Below are 21,052 nucleotides of genomic sequence, written 5' to 3'. Positions count from 1 at the left end.
GTATAAGACAATAAGTTACCCACATTATTTGGAGCAGTGCACAATAAAGGAAGAGCTGAAGGCTATTGAAGGTGGTAGGAAGGGGCATACTGGTGTTAGTCCATGTGAGAGTAAATGCATAAGAGGAAATAATGGCAATGTCCTACGCACAAAGTGTGTTAATACTCAAAAATAGAATGCAACAATGTTCTATGGAATTGTCCAGTGGTTTTGGAAAAGCAGGGAGTTTACCAAAACAGCTGTGGATGTTAATGGTTCACCGACCATCTGGTTTGAAAGCTGCAATTCAACTTGCTTAAGTATCTAGAAATATTTTGAGAAGACTTTTTGCAGGTGTTATGACCACAGCAGATGTCAATTGCCAGCCAAACCAAATCCCAGAGGGAATCATAGCTTACTGGACCCTACCCCTTTTATTGTATTTTGACACCAAGAGGTAAACATACTAATCTTAGCAGCACGAAATCCAGTAATACTCCTGGGATTTCAAAATGAAAATAAAAGGTTAATCAACAAGAAGAAAAGAAAATCCAAGCACACAAGATTGTAGTTACGCAGTGCAAATTGTCTTACAAAACACTCCCCCAAAAAGATTCCCGACATGGTCAGACCCACAAGTAAACATCACCCAGGAAACACTCCATTACAGATGTCTCAAGAATTTCCTGGCATGAATGGATGGCTGATTCAAACTACACCTCTTCCAGCCCAGAGCTGTTTCCAGCAGGCCTTCCTCACACAGCCAACCTCTAAGCTCAGAACATTTCTCCTGAAATAGCTTTATTACTTTTCATTTACGATTCCATTGTCCTCGAGGGCGGTATGGTAGCATAGTGGTTAGCACTGTTGCTTCAGTGCTGGGTCCCAGGTTCGATTCCCAGCTTGGGTCATTGTCTGTGCAGAGTCTACACGTTCTCCCAGTGTCTGTGTGGGTTTCCTTTGGGTGCTCCGGTTTCCTCCCACAAGTCCCAAAATACGTGCTGTTAGGTAATTTGGACATTCTGAATTTTCCCTCTGTGTACCCGAACAGGTGCCAGAATGTGGCGACTAGGGGCTTTTCACAGTAACTTCATTGCAGTGTTAATGTAAGCCTACTTGTGACAACAAAAGATTATTAGTAATGCACTTTTTTTAAACTTAATATTTCCAAAATATCTGTCAATGTTTTCCTATGGGCCCACCTTCGGGTCAAATGAAATTGAATAACCTTCGCTTGTTTATTTGTGAAAACTTTGCAAGCTCTAAAAGCCTTTTAGTACCCTGTGAAATTTAATTGCTGAAAGCAACATATACCTAGGTATCTCCTAATGCAAATTTCTAAATCTAGCCTACTTATTTACATTTGACCAAGAGATTCTCAATACAAATGCATACACCCATTGCTCCCTTTCCCTCACCTCTTCCAGACAAAGGGTCTCCATCAATCTTTTCCCAGCTTAGTGAAAACATTTATATGCACACACCTACACAAACACACACATTCAGCCTTCTGTACAGCGTTGGGCTCCTGGACGAGAATCAGACTATTTACAATTTGTAAACTGTGAGGAAAGGTTACTGCACCACGGGAGTGATATCACTGACCAATGGGTATCTTATGTGTCAAAACAAACTTGAATTTAAACACAGAATTAACCACATTAACAACAGAGAAATAGATTTGCAGTTAACAGTTACATCAGTTCTGAAGCGAAAGAAGAAACTTTAACTTACTTCCGAAACCTGCCACTATATTCACATTAAGAACACCACTCATGAATAAAGTTAACAACCAGATTCCTTATTTGCTTTCTCTGTGCAGAAACTTTGGAGAGGGAACCTTTCAAGACCAAAATTGAAACACCTCTGTTCGATTTAAATCCCAGGAAGAACTAACTTTTTCAGGCAGACCTGGCTCCTCTACTTAATTACATAATCAATAATAATAATCTTTATTAGTGTCACAAGTAGGCTTACATTAACACTGCAACAAATTAATGTGAAAATCTCCTATATCCAAAGCATACGGCATTCTTCTGTCTCTTACCACACAATGTCCCATGACCTGTTTAGCCAGGACTAAACACAATACCCCTCATAGATGATCTACAAACCAGTTGTCCTTTAAACGTAAATGATATTCCCTTAGCTGGCTAGCTGAAAACAAGTAAATAGTTCTCAAATCTATTAATCGAAGGGCAGCATGGTGGAGCAGTGGTTAGCATTGCTGCCTCATGGCGCCGAGGTCCCAGGTTCGATCCCGGCTCTGGGTCACTGTCCATGTGGGGTTTGCACATTCTCCCCGGGTTTGCATGGGTTTCGCCCCCACAACCCAAAATATGTGTAGGGTAGGTGGATTGGTCACGCTAAATTGCCCCTTAATTGTAAAAAATAAATTGGGTACTCTAAATTTATTTTTTTAAATCTATAAGTTGAACACTTCACCTGCAAAATCAACAATTACTTCGCTTTTGTGGCCCCTTTATTACAGCTTTAGCAGACATACTGGCTGTACACATCTTAACCCAGGTTTTAATAGCATTACTGCAAATAATATATAAAATATGACAATCCCTTCCATTCATCACAACAGAATAACACAACTTTTCCCCAAAATAAAAGAAACATTAACATCCATTCTCACACAGGCACCTTTTCACCTTACCTGCTCTGAAGGTGACCAAACGCTTGGTCACAGAGATAGGTTTTGTGAAGCATTTTAAAGGTGGAGTGCGAAATAAGGAAGGATAAATATTAAGCAGAAGAATTCCCCTGAAGAATTCCAAAGCTTGGGATACAGGTAGCTGAAGGCATATCCAACATTGATGGTGTGGTGATAACCGGGGGTGCACAGAGGAGTGCAGTGATCTCTGAGGCATTGTGGGGTTGGAAGAGGTTTCAGAGATTTTTTTTATTTGTTCAGAGGATGTGAGACAGCCCCTTACATTGAGTGTATTTCAAAGGATATTTTAAGAGCCTACCACGTTGCTGTGGATCTTGGGTCAATGGAGTCACATGCGGGCCAGACCAGGTAAGGACAACAGATTTCCTTCCCTAAAGAACATTAGTGAACCAGATGGGTTTTTACAACAATCAACAACTGTTTCATGGTCACCATTATACTTCTAATTCCTATTTTGATTGCATTCAAAATTTCATCATCTGCCTCGGTGGGATTTGAACCCAGGTCTTACCCTCGTCTCTGGATTACAATGGAGTCCAGTAACAGTACCATCACATCACTGCCTTCCCAGATAGAGAGGAGCAAGAGTATGGAAGGAGTTGAAAGTTGTAGGGGGAATGAAGAAAAACAGGGTAACTAACTGTTAAAATTCCATTTAGTTCAAGTACGTTTTTAAAAATTGCCTTTTTTTGCTATACTGATTCTCCTGGGTTGGTTTTGTACTTTACCATAATGTCCACCAGATGGTAGAATGCTCTTCTGAAGCCAGACGTTGTAAATATTTAACTTGACATTAGATGGTGCTGCTACATGTTTAAACTTGTACTTTCCATCCACATATCTCAGTCCTGGCACGCCAACTTCAGCTGTCCATGTGGTCAAAGGATGCATTGTCATATGGAGTAATACTATGTTTTACCTATTATGGTTTACTTTTGCAACCTATTTTAGTTAATTTTTTCCGATCTCTCTCCCTCTGTAAAGCACCTTAGAACAACATGATACAGTCACAAACAATATAATTTTTTATTTTTAAAAATAAATTTAGAGCACCCAATTCATTTTTTTTTCCAATTAAGGGGCAATTTAGCTTGGACAATCCACCTAGCCTGCACATCTTTGGGTTGTGGGGGCGAAACCCACGCAGACACGGGGAGAATGTGCATACTCCACACGGACAGTGACCCAGAGCCGGGACCCCGGTGCCGTTAGGCAACAGGGCTAACCCATTGCGCCACCGTGCTGCCCACAAACAATATAATTGAAAGTTGTTCTTAGTGTAATTACCGAGGAGTATCTGCCCCTGTGGGACCATGGGCTGTGTGCCTGGGCTTGGCTCCCCTTAACTTGTAATCTCAGACATTCTTCCTCCTACTGAGCCGGCATACAATAGATAAGTGGTTCTGTTACTAGACTAGTAATCCAGATGCCTGCACTAATGATCTGGACATGAGTTTCAGTCCCATAGAATCCCTACAGTGCAGAAGGAGGCCATTCAACCCATCGAGTCTGCAGGGACCCTGCAAAACAGCACCCTACCAAGGCCCGCTCACCCGTCTTTTCCCCGTGATGCCACCTAACCTTTGGACACAAAGTGGCAATTTAGCATGGACAGTCCATCTAACCTGCATATCTTTGGATTGTGGGAGTAAACCGGAGCACCCGGAGGAAACTCATGAAGACACGGGGAAAACGTACAGACTCCACAGTCACCCAATGTCAAAATCAAACCCGGGTCCCTGGCGCTGTGAGACAGCAGTCACAACCACTGTGCCACCATGCGCCCCCCCCCCCCCCCCCCCCGAAACATCTGGAGAATTCAAATTCCATTAATTCAACGGCATCCGGAATAAAAAACTGGTCTCAGTAATGGTGTCATAACCCACAACGAAATCCACAAGGACAACTCGATTAATCTCCCCATGAGCCTCATGGAGTTCGAGCTGCCCTGCTGAGGGGCGGATGTCCATCAGAGGACTAGTTCATTCAGTGCCATAAAAGCCAGCCTAGGTAGGAGCCGAGCTGCGAAGCAGTCCCGACTGGGGCTGGGACTGTCACTTATAAATATGCTCTTCTAGGGCAGCTCGTACACAGCCCAAAGATATGTAGGTTGGATAGGTGGATTGGCCATGCTAAATTGCCCCTTAATTGGAAAAAATGAATTGGGTACTCTAAATTTTTTTTTTTTTAATGCGTTCTTCCAGGAAACAAGCTTTTTTATGACTCTTCTTTCCAGACTCCTCCACTATTACTCAATTGGCGACCAGGATAAAGCGGAAATACAGTCGGTGCTGCTAACCATGAAGGAATAAGGTTTGCACCATTTTGAAAATGCTGCTCTTTGGCCGACTCGACACATTCGATGTGGGTGTAGAGTACTGGGGCGCAATTCTCCCATTGGGAGACTAAGCCCCGACGCCGGAGTGAAAACTGGAGTGGTTCACTCCGGCGTCGGAGGCCGCTACTCGCCCCCTATTCTCCCACCCCCAGGGGGCTAGGAGCGGCGCCGCTGGGCCTTGGCTCCACGTAAAAGCGGCGGCGCGTAAAGTACGCGGCCAGCGCCGTGTAAATTACGTCACCCGCGCATGCGCGGTTGCCGTCCTCCCCGCGGCCGCCCTGCAAGAAATGTTGGGCGGCGGAGGAAAGGAGTTCCTCCTTCAGAGAGGCCTGCCCGCCGATCGGTGGGCACCAATCGCGGGTCAGTCCCCTTTTGAGGCCTCCCCCCGGTGCTGGATCCCTCCTCCGCCCCCCCACAGAGACCGCCCCCCCCCCCCCAGCGTTCCCGCGCTGTTCCCGCCGGCAGCGACCAGGTGTGGATGGCGCCGGCGGGAACCCGTCGTATTGGGCAGGCCGCTCGGCCCATCTGGGCCGGATAATCGCCGCTCGCCCATTACAAACGGCGAGCGCCGATTGTCCCAGCGGCCAGTCGTGAATCTCGCCGCGCCGGTTTGGGGGGGTTGGGAGAATCGCGTGCGGGTGCCGGGGCGGCGTGGCGGCGTGGCAGGACTCGCTCGGCGCCCCAGCGATTCTCCCACCCGGCGTGGGGGGGGGGGGGGGGGGGAGAATTCCGTCCAATATGTGGAGCATATGTGCTGTTTTTTTTAAATTTAGAGTACCCAATTCATTGTTTCCAATTAAGGGGCAATTTAGAGTGGCCAATTCACATATCCTGCACATCTTTGGGTTGTGGGGGCGAAACCTACGCAAATACGGGGACAATGTGCAAATGCCACACGGACAGTGACCCAGAGCCAGGATCGAACCTGGGACCTCGGCGCCGTGAGGCAAAAGGGCTAACCCACTGCGCAATCGTGCTGCCTGTTGTTTTAAGGCCAACGCTATCGTTGGGGATGATCGCCAGATGGTGATTCTTCTGAACGCCTATGGTGCCCCCACATTCAGCGCTCAACTTCATTGCAGCTCACCGCTACCCAGATACGTGACTGGACGCAAAAGGACTCAATATTGGCGAAAGTACGCTGCACCACCTTACACAGGAGCCAGCAAGGGTGGCTGCCCGAGGACCTATGGCCTTTGACCCAAGATGCAGGAGCTCAGTGTGGAAGACGGCATCCTCCACTGTGGAGCTTGCATCGTTGTCCCAAGCCAGGTTAGAGAGGCGATTTTCCAGGATCTGTACAACGGACACCCAGGGTGTCAAAAATGATATTGCTGGCCAAGAGCTATGTGTATGATGGTGCAATCAAACCACTGGTCCAACAATGCACCACAGGCCAGGAGCAGCAGAATCTCCCACCAGTCACCCCACTATATCCATGATAGTGGCCACGGTTGAGAAGCTACGGCTTTCTTTCTGCAGCCACACGACATCCGGAGGTGGTAGTCATAGAAAACAACACCCTGTTCATCAGTGATGAATTAAAATGCAAACGGAATGCGGTACATCCGTAGGGCCCCGTTTCACCCTTCCTCAAATGGGCTGGCCGAGCCCATGAGAAGGATGAAAAACAGACCATGCGATCCGTGGAGATGTGAATGGCATGGTTTTTGTTTAGCTACCGGACCACACCGCATGCCGCAATGGGAGTCGCACCAGTGGAATTGTTGATGGACTGGGGGCTCAGGGGGTGCATCAGGCTCACATTCCCTAATATTGAGGGAAAGTACAACATCAGCAGGACCTACAGAAGCAAAGCCAAAGCTGACGGATCTGGATCAGGAGTTTCAAACCAGAGGATGTGGTGTACGGCTGAAACGTCTGGGACAGTGCCCTTTGGATTCCAGGGACAGTGGTACAACAAATCGGACCGGTGAAAACGTGTACGGCAATGGTGCAGAAACACTTTGACCACCTCAGAAGTATTAGGCCACGCCCCATCAGAAGAACCGTCTTTCAGTCCCGATACATGGAGGCATCACCCCTTCGGGCCAAAACACCGAGATGCGAGAGCTGGTGGACTCCGGCTCTAAGGTGGAGACCCAGGCACCCGAGGCTTCTGATGGCAGGCTGGCCAGGAATAAGCTGCCAGTGGTACCCCAAGAGTTGTGTCACAGAAACGACGTTCCCCAACATCCTATGCACCCCGACCCAGCCCTGCAGCGACCGGAAGCGTAGCCGTGGGCAAAGAGGCTCGGAAGTCCTTCTGCTCTCTCTTCTTTAGAGGGACTTCCAGACTTTGGGGAGGGAGGTGTGATGTTATGACCCCACAAGGCCCACAGGGCAAGACAATTAATCTGCGGGCTAGTTGATTCAGTACCATAAAGCCAACGCAGATAGGAGCTAAGCTGCAGAGTACTCCCGACTGAGACTGGGACTGTTACTTGTAAAAATGTCCTTCTCGGAAATAAACCTTTGTTTTTAACTCCCCGTTCCGGACTCCTCCACGACTAATAAAAATGGTGACCATGAAATGACTGGATTGTCAGTAAAACCTACCTGGTTCACCATCATTTTGGGAAGGAAAAATGCTATCCTTGCCAATATGTGACTCCAGATCCAAAGCAGTATGGCATACTCTTAACTATCTTTGACTCAGTTGCATTCAAGATGGATCACAATCAAAGGGATGGAGAAGAAATGCTGGCTTTACCAATGACGCCCACGTTCCATGAATGCGTTAAATAAAAACCCATCTGCTTGGGTACTCTCTGTTGCTATGGAAACCCAAGAGAAAATCTCTAATTTGAATGTCAAAACTTCCATCTTAAGTGTGTGGTCGTGTTTAGAGCATTATAAATCTGTATTAAAACTAGATCAGAAATAACTGAAAACGGGCTAAAGAATGGATCTTTACATCTGCCCATTTCCAGTAAACAAGACAATATGATTCTGATTCATAAATAATCCCACACTTCAAATTATTTAAACTCTGAAATTTGTGCATTCTAAAATAACGTCAATAAGCAGATGAAATCAAAATGTATTTAAAACTGTCCCGGGGAGCAGAAGTGAGATGATGATGTTACAGATTTTAATTGTGCCTGTTGTTATGGTGATTGTTATGCAGGTTGTTATGGCGATGGATAGGCACAAATTGATTGAGCATGCTGTGGGAGGAAATGGGTGGGACAAGGAAGAAGCATGAGACTTTACAAAATGTCATTGTTCGACACTCTGCATATTCATAACTGTGGGAGGAGGGGTCAACTGAAACCTTAACAGATTAATTCAACAAGGGCTCAAGTAAAGACAATTTTACAAGGGTAAGGGAGAATATGTGTGGACATCACTCTGTTCTACTTTTATTTGACAATAAAAGTTACATGGGACACGTTAATAAAGGAAGGAAAATTCTGCTTCAAATGGAAAGGCCTTTGATCCCTCAGTCTGTGTTGAGATTCCGTGGAGATCTCCATTGAAGAGTAATTTGGAAGCTCTACAATGGATACCTCTGGTGTTGGGGTAATAAGGGTTAAAATCAGCCAAGATTCCTGGTCCTGAACGTTGCCAATGACCTCGGGTGCAAATCGTGTGCTGCTTTGAAAATGCCAATGGCTGTGATTAGTGGTGATCCCCCGCACAGCTGAATAGCATGTCGCCAAACTCCCTGTCTGAGGCTCAAACATGGGAGTGGGGGGGAGGATGGTTAGCTAGTTGGGAATGGAGGGGTGGGGGGGTTGAGGGCGGGGTTGGAGAGGAGGCTAGTGGTCAGTCTCTGTTGAAACCAGTGCCCAACAAAGAAAGTGTGAGCCTGTAATAGAGGGCCAAAGAAAAGTGAACAGAGAAAGAGATGGAAAAGAACAAAAGCAGGAACACCATAGCCTGAGTAAATCTATTGCTCTCAAACTAAAGGTGCATTGTTGATTCAGCGTTTATTGGGAAGAACTGGGTCGGGCACCAAGGGAGGATGAGATTTCCAGTGCCTGCATATTGTTTCTTTTGACTGTCAGAATAACATTGCTTTTATTTAGCTAGCATACCAGTGTGTGATTGGCTTATACACATAGATTAGAGGTTTAATGAGTGCAAGGAATGTAGGCTACAGCAAGTGCTAACTTGTAAAATTGTCTCTCTCCCAGCAAGTGACATTCTTCCTGTAGCTTGGACTCCCAGCAGCTTTTTCCAGTAAAACTATCAAGAGTAATGTCCCCTCCCCTATCCTCCTCTTCCCCTAACCCTTTCCTTTCACTTCCCTTGCCAGGAGCCAGTATAGGTCAAAATGGACAAGGCGATGAGTTAATGGGTCTCGGTTTGTTCAGGTATGGGCAGAGGGATTTGGATGTGCTCCAGTATGAGGCTTTATGCTAACAGTAAAGTAATAAGTGAAATACTGAAGCTACAAATAGGCAGTTCACAGAAAAATAAAATCATACAGTAGAAAATGAGGCCATTTGGCCAATTGTCTCTGTGCCAGCTCTTCAGAAGAACAATTCAATTAATCCCTGCCTTTTTCATAGAGCCCTGCAAAATATTCCGCATCAATATTCATCCAATTCCCATGTGTTCATTCCTCTATGAATAAAGTCAAGATCAATGTGATTTCTTAACAACCTTCTCAATTTATCCAGCCTCCTTTTGAAGATTTGTGTACATACATACACCCCAGGTCGCTCTGCTCCAGGATCTCCTTAAAATTGTGCCATTTAGCTTATATTGCCCCTCCTTATTCTGACTAATTGCATCATGTCACACTTCACCATGTTAAATTTTATCTGACTTGTGTGGACCCATTTTACCAGTCTGGCTCAGCTGTCCTGAAAGCTGTTGCTATTCTACTCCCAATGTTCATGGCAGTGACTGTGAGAATAATATAGAGCACACCACTGTGGGCACACACAACATGATGTCTGACAGCCTCACTGAGAAACAGCTGACAGTGAGAGACTTGCAGCCATCCCACCTCACACAGTGCTCATTGGATTAATCACAAAGCATTGTAAAATTACACTGCAAACTCAAAGCCCTGCCCTTCAGCCCTACCACAGGGATGTGGCAACAACTCTGTCCCTTGGAATCAAAAGCCTCCTGTACAGCATGGCTGGCGTGAACCCTGGTTAGTTTTCTATTTGATTCTCGGTTATAGAGTTTAACAATGTGAAGTGGTGATGTGGAGGCTAGTGGTTTTCTTGTAGATTGGGGCAGACAATGGCCTGGATGGGTTTAGAAATGCTGACGCCACCAAAACTGACAGATTGTCCCTATGTCAAGTGATGCACATCCCCCTGCCATTGTTTAGCCATGACACAATTCTCCTAATCCCACACATTTCCATTGTTTGGCCACAATATACAACATGTTAAATTTCACTGTGTGGGAGGGTGGCAGTGATGTGAGCCTATGAACCATGAAGCTGCGGTGAGATAGAGTAAGAGACAAAAATAATAGTCAGGCTGGATTTCAAGGGCCAATCTGCAATGGGGTAAAATCATTTCTGTGTTGAAGTCCTGCTCTCCTGTCCCTTTGATCACTAAATTGCAGTTAAGTCTTTGTTTAATTCATATAATTATAGAACATAGAAACTAGGAGCAGAGGTAGACCATATGATAGAGCACTGAAGACTCTTTGATAAAGCTATCCAATTAATCTCACTCCCTAGCTCTTTCCCTACAGCCTGCATTATTTTTCCCCTTCATGTATTTGTCCAACTCTGTTAAAAGTTATTGAGCGGAAGCATGGCCATCAAGTGCATGAAGGAAGTGGGGAATACATTAGATACCAGAATTGGTATAGAGATCTTAGCTAGTCAGATTTTTTTTTTCTAATTGAAAGTACCCAATTATTTTTTTCCAATTTAGGGACAATTTAGCATGGCCAATCACCCTTCCCCTGTACATCGTTGGGTTATGGGGGTGAGACCCACGCAAACACAGGGAGAATGTGCAAACGCCACACAGACAGTGACCCAGAGCCGGGATCAAACTCGGGTACTCGGCGCCTTGAGGCAGCAGTGCTAAACACTGGGCCACTGTGCCACCTGCGAGTCAGATGTTTTAAGGAGGTTGCAGAGATAGGGAGCAGCCAGGCCACTAAGAAATCTGAGCAGAAGAATGGGAATTTGAGAATTCAAGCACTGCTGGACCAGGAGCCAATATCGGTCACCAAACATGGGGCAAGGGGCGAATGGTGCGAGTTTGGATTCAGGCAGGTGGTGAACTGGATAAGCTACAGTTTGCCACCAGAGGTAGGTGGGAGGCTGTGCAGGAGAGCATTGGACTAGTTGAGTTTGGGGTAAATCTAATCAATGTTACAGAAGTGGAGAAAGGCGTCCTTGGTGCTGAACAGGATGTGGGATCAGACCATCGTCAACAGTAGAAGTAAGTGTTTCAGTATTATACCAGTAGCTGGGTTCAATTCATACAATGAAGTTTCAGAACTACAGTGCCAGCAATATATTTTATGAATTCAAGCTCGCGGTGTCAAGGTTGGCTGACTGGGAACACGTTTTAGAGGCTGAGCCTCTGAAAAATTTGCCCAACGGAGGAGGAATGTTTACTGCTGAGAGTGAAATATCGGAACAAGCTGAATGTGATCCCCATTGTTGACAGCTGTGGAGAATACTGCAGCCAGTTAACTGCAGAAGCATATGGAGGAAGCAGAAGTGAGGTTTAACAGTGAGCAAATCTTCTATTCTAATTGTTTCCTTATTCCACATTTCATTTCTGATATGAAGTTGAGCCCTTACCCTAGTAATATTATCCTCTTCACTAAGCCCAGCAGCAGACAGGCGACATGTGGGGAGATATGGAAGGGATATCATTGTGAGTTCCATTATTTGAGTTGCCAATGAGATTAATAAGGAACATGGAGGTGAGGCTATCATTGCGTTCAAAGGACAGCTGTGAATGTTTTAGTAAACAGGCCTCTCACATGATAATTCCCTATTTTGGCTAGGCCAACAAGCAAAATTCAATGATAGCCATATCATTCCAGACACATTGTCTTGTAAATCCTGGCAGAATGTGATCCAGTGTCAGAGCACATCACTGACTGATTTGCTTCTGGACAGGCAATGCAACAAAACTTTAGTAAGTGGAAGGATTTGTTGTACCTTTAAAACTTCAGGTACTTTTGACCAGTTCACTTACTCAAAGGTTTTACCCTGGGTGTCTTGATTTACGAGGAAACAAACCACAAACACGAGTTCAAAATTCAACGATATTTATTAAACCCAATTAACCGTTAAATTACCCTCAAAATACTAGAGGTGCCCAAGATCAGTGCATACTACCCGCAGAGATGTCTTGGTAGATCTCCACATGGACAGTGACCCAGGGCCGGGATTCAAACCTGGGTCCTCAGCGCCGTAGGCAGCAGTGCTAACCACTCTGCCACCATGTTGCCCTCCTGGCCCATCTTCACAAAGGTGGTACTCGCTGGCGGTATTTTCTTTCCTTCCTCCTAGTCTGGTCTTCACTTCTCTGGTCTGGTCAAGGTCACCTCGCACGCCGAGTCTTTGCTGCCAAGGGGTCCAGAGTGCCTGTTTGTACCCCCCCCCCCCCCCCCCCCTCTGGCTTTGCACCCTTCCCCTGCTTCCTGTGGGTTTTTGGCTGATGGGATATCGAAAGGGGATTTTAGTGTCCAATGATCCGATTGATGCCCCCTTGGGCCCGCCCCAGGTGTCCATCTCCGGTGGACATGTTTGCACGTACACCTTGCCAAATAAGGTGATGGCGGGAACTCTAGGCTGGCCTGTGATGTGTAAGGCAGGCTGGTTCGACGTGGACTGGTAGCGAGAGACAGACCTCTAACACTGGATACGATGCAACACGATTTTATTTAACGTCTTAATTAACATACATGTTCAACTGTGGGTTGACACTATACTGACTTGACTTGAGACCTAGTACTAGCCTGACCAGACTTACTAGCTACCGCATGGTGTTTGCACTGACTAGCTCACAAACTCTGACTGTCTCAGTGGCTGGGTCCAGAGAGAGCGGGAAACCTAGTGCCCTCTGGCTTTATAGTGGTCGTGTCCTGTCTGGTGATTGGCTGCTCTGTCCTGTGTGCTTACTGGTCATCCTGTGTGTCAATCACTGCCTGTCTGCCCTCCATTATATACATAGATGTATATCATGACAGCCTGGTCTGGGTTTGCAACAATAGATCGATGAATACCAATCGGATCGATTATCCCTTGATGGCCAATTGACAGGGCAGGTCCGGACATATACTGGCAGCTTGTCTGACCTTTAGTGTATTCAAACTTGGTCAGTCCGTATTCCCATGAGGCTGTGCTGGAGCGACTGTGGCGTGTTTTAAAGTACCCAATTCTTTCATTTAAAATGGTCAATTTCAATCGGACCTAAATGCTAGGCCCTGGTAGGTCACCAGAGGCTGTGGAAGGAGGAGGCAGAAGCTATAAGTATTGGTGTTGACATAAACGTATACATTGTAAATTACAATGCTGACAATTCACATAGAGCATTTGCTGTGGCCTGTGTCTAGTTCTGGCCACTGTGCCCAAGGAAGAATATCCTGGCCTTGAAGGAGTTTAGCATAGATTCACTAAAATTATGCCATGGTTGAAGGGGTAAATTATGACAAAAGCAAATTATTGCAGATGCTGGAACCTGAAATAAAAAACAGAAAACACTGTACAATCTCAGCAGGTCTGACAACATGGTTGCGATTTTACGGCCACGTTGAACGTGAGCGATAGCGCTACAAAGCAGTTAGATTGCGGGAGAGCCCAAAATTGGCAACCGCGCAGGGGTGCTATTGGTTTGTGATCTAATTGGCTCGCTCCCGTTGGTGAAATCAGGATCCTGGCGTGGCATGAAATGAATAATAACCACTCAAAGTCAATCTCCATACAATTAACGGGACCCCCCCCCCCCCCCCCCTAATGGCCTACCATGATGCTGTGGTCATGCAGGTGTCGATTAGTACACCTTTGAAAAACGTGAAGCTGGCGGTTGACTGGGGATCCAAGAGGTTAATAGCCATCTTCGATCCCAGGCAATGAGCCCGGGGTACTGTGGTTGTTGCACCAGTGCTCGGGGAGAGGTAGCCCCCATGGGGAGGCCTCGGTCGGGAGGAGGGAGCCCCTCGGCTTGGGGTGGGGGGGGGGGGGGGGGTTGGGGGGTGGGTGCCTAAGTGCCTGTGTCTACTATGCCACTCCCTGGACCATGTGTACCTGTAATGGTGGCAACTCTAGCCAGCCCCTGCCTGTACGTCCCACCAACTACCCATAACTCCCAGTGACCGTGGTGGCCTCTGGGCACAAGGCTGAAGGCTCTTGCTAATAGGGAATTGGCAATCATAGTTAAGTAAGCACTTCACTGCAGCCTCACGACGCCGAGGTCCGAAGTTCGATCCCGGCTCTGGGTCACTGTCCGTGTGGAGTTTACACATTCTTGCCGTGTTTGCGTGGGTTTCGCCCCCACAACCCAAAAGATGTGCAGGCCAGGTGGATTGGCCACGCTAAATTGCCCCTTAATTGGAAAAAATTGATCGGGTACTCTAAATTTATTTTGAAAAAGGTGAGCACTTCACAACTCCCAAGTGGATTCCAATGGGTAGACGTGCCGTATAGCATGCAGAAGTTGTTGCCTGGCATCCCAATCAGACCGTGAGGCCTGGAGACTGCGGGAGGCAACGCCTCAGATGCAGCGGCCAACATCTGGACACCGAAGGGCTGGGCCCCAGCACCTGTTGTGTCCAGGAGTGCATGGGAGGGGCGGGTTGGATGGCAGGGAATGTCGTGGGGGGGGGGGGGGGGGGGGGGGCATGCGGAATGGAGGATCCTAGGGTAGAAGACACCAGTCTCACAGCTAGTCACCAGACTCAACCTCTCCAATTCCTTACAGATATTACATGCAATTGATGATATCTTGGACCCACAGTGCTGCTGGCAGGCCAGGTGTCCAGATGCTGAAGAAGGCGGTGGCAGCAACGTCAACAGACTCGAGGCGGTGGCCCATGTGCAGGGCGCCGCCCACGCGTTGAGAGCCCAGCTGCTCAATAGGCCAGGGAGGGACCCAGAGGACAAGGCCGGCGATGGCTCAAGGTGTACATGCTTCACTGGTCTTTTGAACAGATAGCAGATAGCGCGTGCCACAAAGAGGCCCTCAACAAGAGGACGGTGTGGCACCTGTGTCATGTCCTTGCAGACTTGACACCACATGGAGGAGGATACCCGCTCCTGGTGGCCGTCTAGGTTACTGCAGCCCTGAACCTTTCGCCTCAGGATCATCCCAGGATGCCTGGTTTACCTGTGCAGCTCAATATATAAAATTTGATGTAGACCGAGCCCAACAAGGGTCAACCCAGAGGGATTCTCCGCTATCAATGGGATACCCTCGGTCCAGGGGGTAATAGATGGCACGAGTGTGGGCCTTGTGCACACAGAGCGTAAGGGAGTGCCTTACATTAACAGGAAGGGGTTCCACTCCCTGAAAATCCAGCTCAGGAAGATCATGCACATGTGTGCCCGCTTCCCGGGGAATGTGCACAACAGCTACATACTGGGGCAGTCGGACATCGCCACCCTCTTTGAGGACCAGCCCAAGATGGCCCATTGGCTCTTGGGGAACCCGCTGAGGACCTGGCTAATGATGCCATTACAGACGCCGGTGACCTATGTGGAGATCCGATCCAACAAGGCCCATGCAACCACCGTGTTGTCATTGAGCAGTACATTGGACTTCTCAAAATGCATAGAATTACATCCCCGGAGGGGATCCTCGCCCGCTTCACATAGGGCGTGGCTTCATCCGACATCTCCCTCCCTCCTCCCCCCCTTTCCCCCCATTCATTTCCCCCCCCCCACCCACCACACTGTTCCACCCTCCCAGGGTCTGTATAACATCACCCCAGGGTGCTGGGATTGTGTCGGGACTGCCAACGGGTCACTGTCGAGGGCAAAGGGGTGATGATAACCCGCTGAGAGCTGAGCGATGGTGTTCTTCAATCTATGCCACAGTCTGACTTCTACCTGTCTGCTGTGTGCTTGCTCACACCCATCACCTGCATATGGTGTGTCCAGGTAGGGGGGGAAATCCGGGTCCACCTACCTGGGGAGGTGGGGCAGGTGATTGGTAGTTGGTCATATTGCGGAAGATAGTGCCAGAGGTGGGCCGGGATTCTCCGACCCGTGCTAGGTTGGAGAATCCCCGGAGGAGGGGGGGGGGGGGGCACGACAATCGCGCCACACCGCCCCGACGCCGGCTCGCCAATTCTCTGGCACCGATTCTCCAGCGCCCGCGGGATCGCCGCCACGCCAGAAAGGGGCCGTTGAAAGCGCCCCACCCGGCGATTCTCCAGGCCTCGACAGGCCGCATGGCCGCTGGGTTTGGCTGAGTCCCGCTGGCGTGGGTGACATATTGTCCCACATGGCGGAACCTGGAAGGTCTGTGCGCGGGGGCCGTCCTGGTTTGGGAGCGGGGGGGGGGGGGGGGGGGGGGGGGGGGGGGGGGGGGGGGGGCAGGGGGACATGAAAGAGTTTCTAAGATGTCTACTATGATTAATTACAGTTGGATACCATAGCTCAATATGGGTGGCACGGTAGCACAGTGGGTGGCACGGTACCACAGTGGTTAGCGCAGTTGCTTCACAGCTCCAGGGTCCCAGGTTCGATTCCCGGCTTGGGTCAATGTCTGTGTGGAGTCTGCACGTTCTCCCCATGTCAGCGTGGTTTTCCTCCGGGTGCTCCAGTTTCCTCCCACAAGTCCCAAAAGATGTACTGCTAGGTAATTTGGAAATTCTGAATTCTCCCTCTGTGTTCCCGAACAGACTCCGGAATCTGGCGACGAGGGGATTTTCACAGTAACTGCATTGCAGTGTTAATCTAAGCTACTTGTGACATAAAGATTATTATTATAATAAAAATAACTGTGATTAGCTAGTATTAATTGCTATTGACTAAGAAGCTACTCGAAACGCGACTGGACTCTACGCCTGCTATCCACGTTCTGCCTCACAGGTGTCTGTGCTCCAGTAATGTTCTCCTGTCGCCACACCACCTGTGGTCAAATGCTCAAATTGTAATCTCTGAAGTTGGCCTGCCAGCATGCCCAGCCTTCTCCCCATACTCGTAAATCACTCTCCTCGCCCGCCTTATTTGGTGCACCGTCTTCACTGTGGACAACCGATCAAAGCTAGCCTGAAGTTCCCTCCTTCTGTCCAAAAGTACCGGATCTGCATCCCTCGCGTCCCTCCCCTCCACCTCCAATAGCTCCTCTATAAGCCTTTGATGCTCTTCCCTCTCCTCTTTATCCACCTTGGCCTTAAATGATATCACCTTCCCTCTAACTACCAACTTCAGCGCCTCCCATACCACCACCTGTGATACTTCCCCCGTACAGTTAAAGCCCACATACACCTCAATCACCTTCCCGATCTCCTCACAAAAACTTCGGTCCCCCAGCAACGCCACAACCATTCTCCACCCCGGTCTCCGCGCTACCTCTTCTCCAGGACCATGTCCACCCAATGCAGTGTGTGATCCGAGATCGCTACCATCGAACACTCTGATCCCCTTACCCCCGCCAGCAATGCCTTCCCTACACAAAAAAGTCTATATTCGAATAAACCTTATTAAACAAGAAAAACGAATATTCCCGCTCCCTCAGGTGCAAGAACGTTCCCGGGTTGGCCCCTCCCATTTCCCTCATAAACCCAGTTAACGCCGTCCCCCCCTCAACCCCCCCCCCCCCCCCCCCCCACACCCCACCCGGACTGGACAAGGGAGTGCGGCTGCGACCTATCCATCCTTGGCTCTTGCACCAGATTCCAATCCCTTCCCACTATTAGCCCGTGAGAATCCACGTCCGGAATTGCCCCAAGCACCTTCCTCACAAATCCTGCATTATCCCAGTTGGGGCCATACATACTTGCCAAAGCCACCAACCTTCCCTGTTTTTATCACATATCTACCCCTCTGCTCCGCCACCACCTTCTCCATCTGGAACCTCATTCTCTTACCCACCAAAACCTCTATCCCCGTGCCCAACTGTCGAACCCCGAATTAAATACTTGGCTCACGCAGCCCATCCTGAGCCTCACCTGGGCCGGGATTCTCCCCCAACTGGCGGGCGGGCCTTACCGGCGCCAAAGAGTGGCGTGAACCACTGCGGCATCAGGCCGCCTGGAAGTTGCGGAATCCTCCGCACTTCCGGGGGCTAGGCCGGCGCTTGAGTGATTGGCGCCGGCGAGAATTGGCACATGCGCAGTAGCGCCAGCGTGTTCTGGCGCATGTCCAGAACCGCTGGTGTGATCCCTACACACACGCAGGGGGTTTCTTCTCCGCGCCGGCCATGGCGGAACTTTACAGAGGCCGGCGCGGAAGGAAAGAGTGTCCTCATGGCATAGGCCCGCCGGCAGATCGGTGGGCCCCGATCGTGGGCCAGGCCACCGTGGCCCCCCCTCTCCTCCCCTGGGGCAGATCTCCCCAAGCCCCCTGAGGACTCCACAGGCCGCCCCCAGAGCCAGGTCCCACCAGTACGGACTTGGTCTAATCCAAGGCAGTGGGACTGGCTGAAAACAGGCAGCCACTCGGCCCATCGGGGACCAGGGGCGCTGCCAACGGCCCCTGAATGACGCGGCGTAATCCCCGCCCCCGGCATAAATCCGTCGCCAGAGAATTCGGCAGCCAGCATTGGAGCGGCGGGGCGGGATTCACGCCGCCCCACGGCGATTCTCCAACCCGGCAGGGGGTCTGAGAATCCCGCCCCTGATCTTTCACCTTCAGATGAGTCTCCTCTAGCATGACAACATCAGCCTTTAAGCCTTTTAGGTGCATAAACACCCTCATCCTCCTCACTAGCCCCCCCCAAACCCTTCACGTTGCACGTAACTATCATAGCCACGCATCTCTTAAACCCCACCCCGCCCCGTCCTCCTATGCGCCATCATCATAACTCTGGGCCCTGCCCACTGGGCTTGGCCCGCCCCATTCCTTTGTTGCCATCAAATGCCTCTCCCCCTCCCAGAATACCCCCATACGCTTCCCCCTACCTGGTCCCAGGGAAACAAATTTCCTCCCCCCCCTACCTGGTCCCAGGAAAACAAAGAAACCCCATCAAACAAACAAGCCCGGTGTCAACACACAAACCCCAGAAAAAGGTAATTGCAAAAAAAACACCTCCTACCTTATTGGTGCACAATCAATGGACACGAAACGTAGATGAAGTCCGAACGATAGGCTTTAATACACAAGAAGTGTACCCGGCAGCAGACGTACAGAAGAAATGCTGACTGCTGGGAAGCACGGGTTCTTATATCCCGCCTCATAGGCGGAGCTACCTACATCTCAGCCAATCGGCTGAGAGGCACATGACTTACCCAGGCCAATGGGTAGCGAGTCCTCTGCACCAATAGCAGCTTACACTTCCAGGTACCGTAATACCCCTAGTCATACTACCACATTACCCAAATAGGCAGCTTCACTCCATTTAACACAAATAACATGAAATAAAAAAATAGAACTATGTACAATCTTCCATTCTCCATACCCTCATCCAAGTCAATTCTCAGTCCAATTTCTCACTTCTGCCCCAGTCCTTCTACCTTCGCAAATGCCTCCGCCACTTCCACCTCTCAAAATAAAAGTCTTTGGATTTAAAGGCACCTTCAACTTAGCTGGGTACAGTACGCCGAACTGCACACCACTATTATACAGTGCTGTCTTAACTTGGCTGAAGGTTTCCCACCTCCTCGCCAACTCCATGGTTAAGTCCTGGTATATGTGTATACCAGCTCTTGCCCACTGCACCTCCTGCTTCTGTTTTGTCCAAGTCAGAATCTTCTCCTTCACATTGTATCTATGGAAACAAATAATCACTGCTCTTGGTGGCTCATTCTGCTTTGGTTGAGGCCTCAATGACCTACGAGCCCAATCCAGTTCATATCAGGAGGGATCTTCCCCCTCCCTCAACAGCTCCGCCAACATCTTGGCAAAGTACTCAATCAGCCTTTGGCCCGCCACCTCTTGGTACGCCCGCGATCTTCAGACTTTGCCGCATAGCTCTGTTTTCCATGTCCTCCACCTTTGCTCACAGACCTTTGTTGGCTTCCACCACCCTCTGCAGCTCCTCACTCATCGTGATGAGCTGATTGCTGTGTTGCGACAAGGCCTCCACCACCCCTTTTAGTTTATCACCCTGCTCCCACATCTCGGTCAATGTCTTTGACACTGCTGCCTTCACCGGGGCAATCGCCTCCTCCACCAGCACGTTCAATGCTGCCATCATCTCCTCCCTAATACATGTGCTTTGCAAACTGTTTTCAAATTCTACAACCATCACCTCGGTCATCGTTTCTGCCGTGAACAGTGTGGCCCCACCCAGCGACCCAGCCTCCGCCATCCTTCCAGTTGCTGAGCAACCCTTTCACTTGACCGCGAACCTTCACTTGCCCCCTTCTTCACAATGGCTTTCTTTTGGTTTTTGGACATCCCCCTCCTTCCTTATGTCTTCCTGCACTTATTTGTTGAAAAATTGCCCCTGGGACCGGGTATGAAATTGAAAAAAATCAAGCCTCGAGCAGGAGCCATCCAACGTGCGACCTCCTCCTGCATGCCGCTACCGGAAGTCCTCTTCAAAAATTATGATTGACTCTTTCTACCATGCTTTCTTTATTCTAATTTTTCATGGGATGTCGGCTCCACTGACTAGGCTGGCATTTATTGCCATTCCTAATTGCTCGTAAGAAAATAGTGCTGAGCAGAACCACTGCACTCCATCAGGTGTAGGTACACACACAGTGTTGTTAGGGAGAGACTTTGCACATTTTGACCCAGTGGCAGTGAAGGCACTGTGATACAGTTCCACGACAGAATGGTGTGTGGCATGATGGGAACTTGCAAGTGGTGGTGTTCCCATGTATCTGCAGCCCTTGTCCTTCTCGGTGGGAGCAGTTGTGGGTTTGGAAGTTGCTGCTGAAGCAGCCTTGTTGAGCTCCTGCTGTGTCAAACGCTGCCTTGATGTCAAGGGCGAGCACTGTCACAGCATGTCTGCAATTCAGCTCTCTTGTCCATGTTTGGACCA

The 21,052-nt window shown here is 49.0% G+C and overlaps 1 long non-coding RNA gene across 1 annotated transcript in view; it reads right to left on the bottom strand.

The window, feature by feature from the left end:
- Nucleotides 1–21,052, bottom strand: part of LOC119977576 — a 66,329-nt gene that overhangs the window by 25,484 nt on the left and 19,793 nt on the right. The window lies entirely within an intron of this gene.

Source organism: Scyliorhinus canicula, chromosome 1 (assembly GCF_902713615.1).
Source record: "Scyliorhinus canicula chromosome 1, sScyCan1.1, whole genome shotgun sequence".
NCBI classification, from domain to species: domain Eukaryota; kingdom Metazoa; phylum Chordata; class Chondrichthyes; order Carcharhiniformes; family Scyliorhinidae; genus Scyliorhinus; species Scyliorhinus canicula.
Note: the sequence above shows the minus strand (reverse complement) of the source record. Positions and strands in the feature narration are given on the sequence as shown.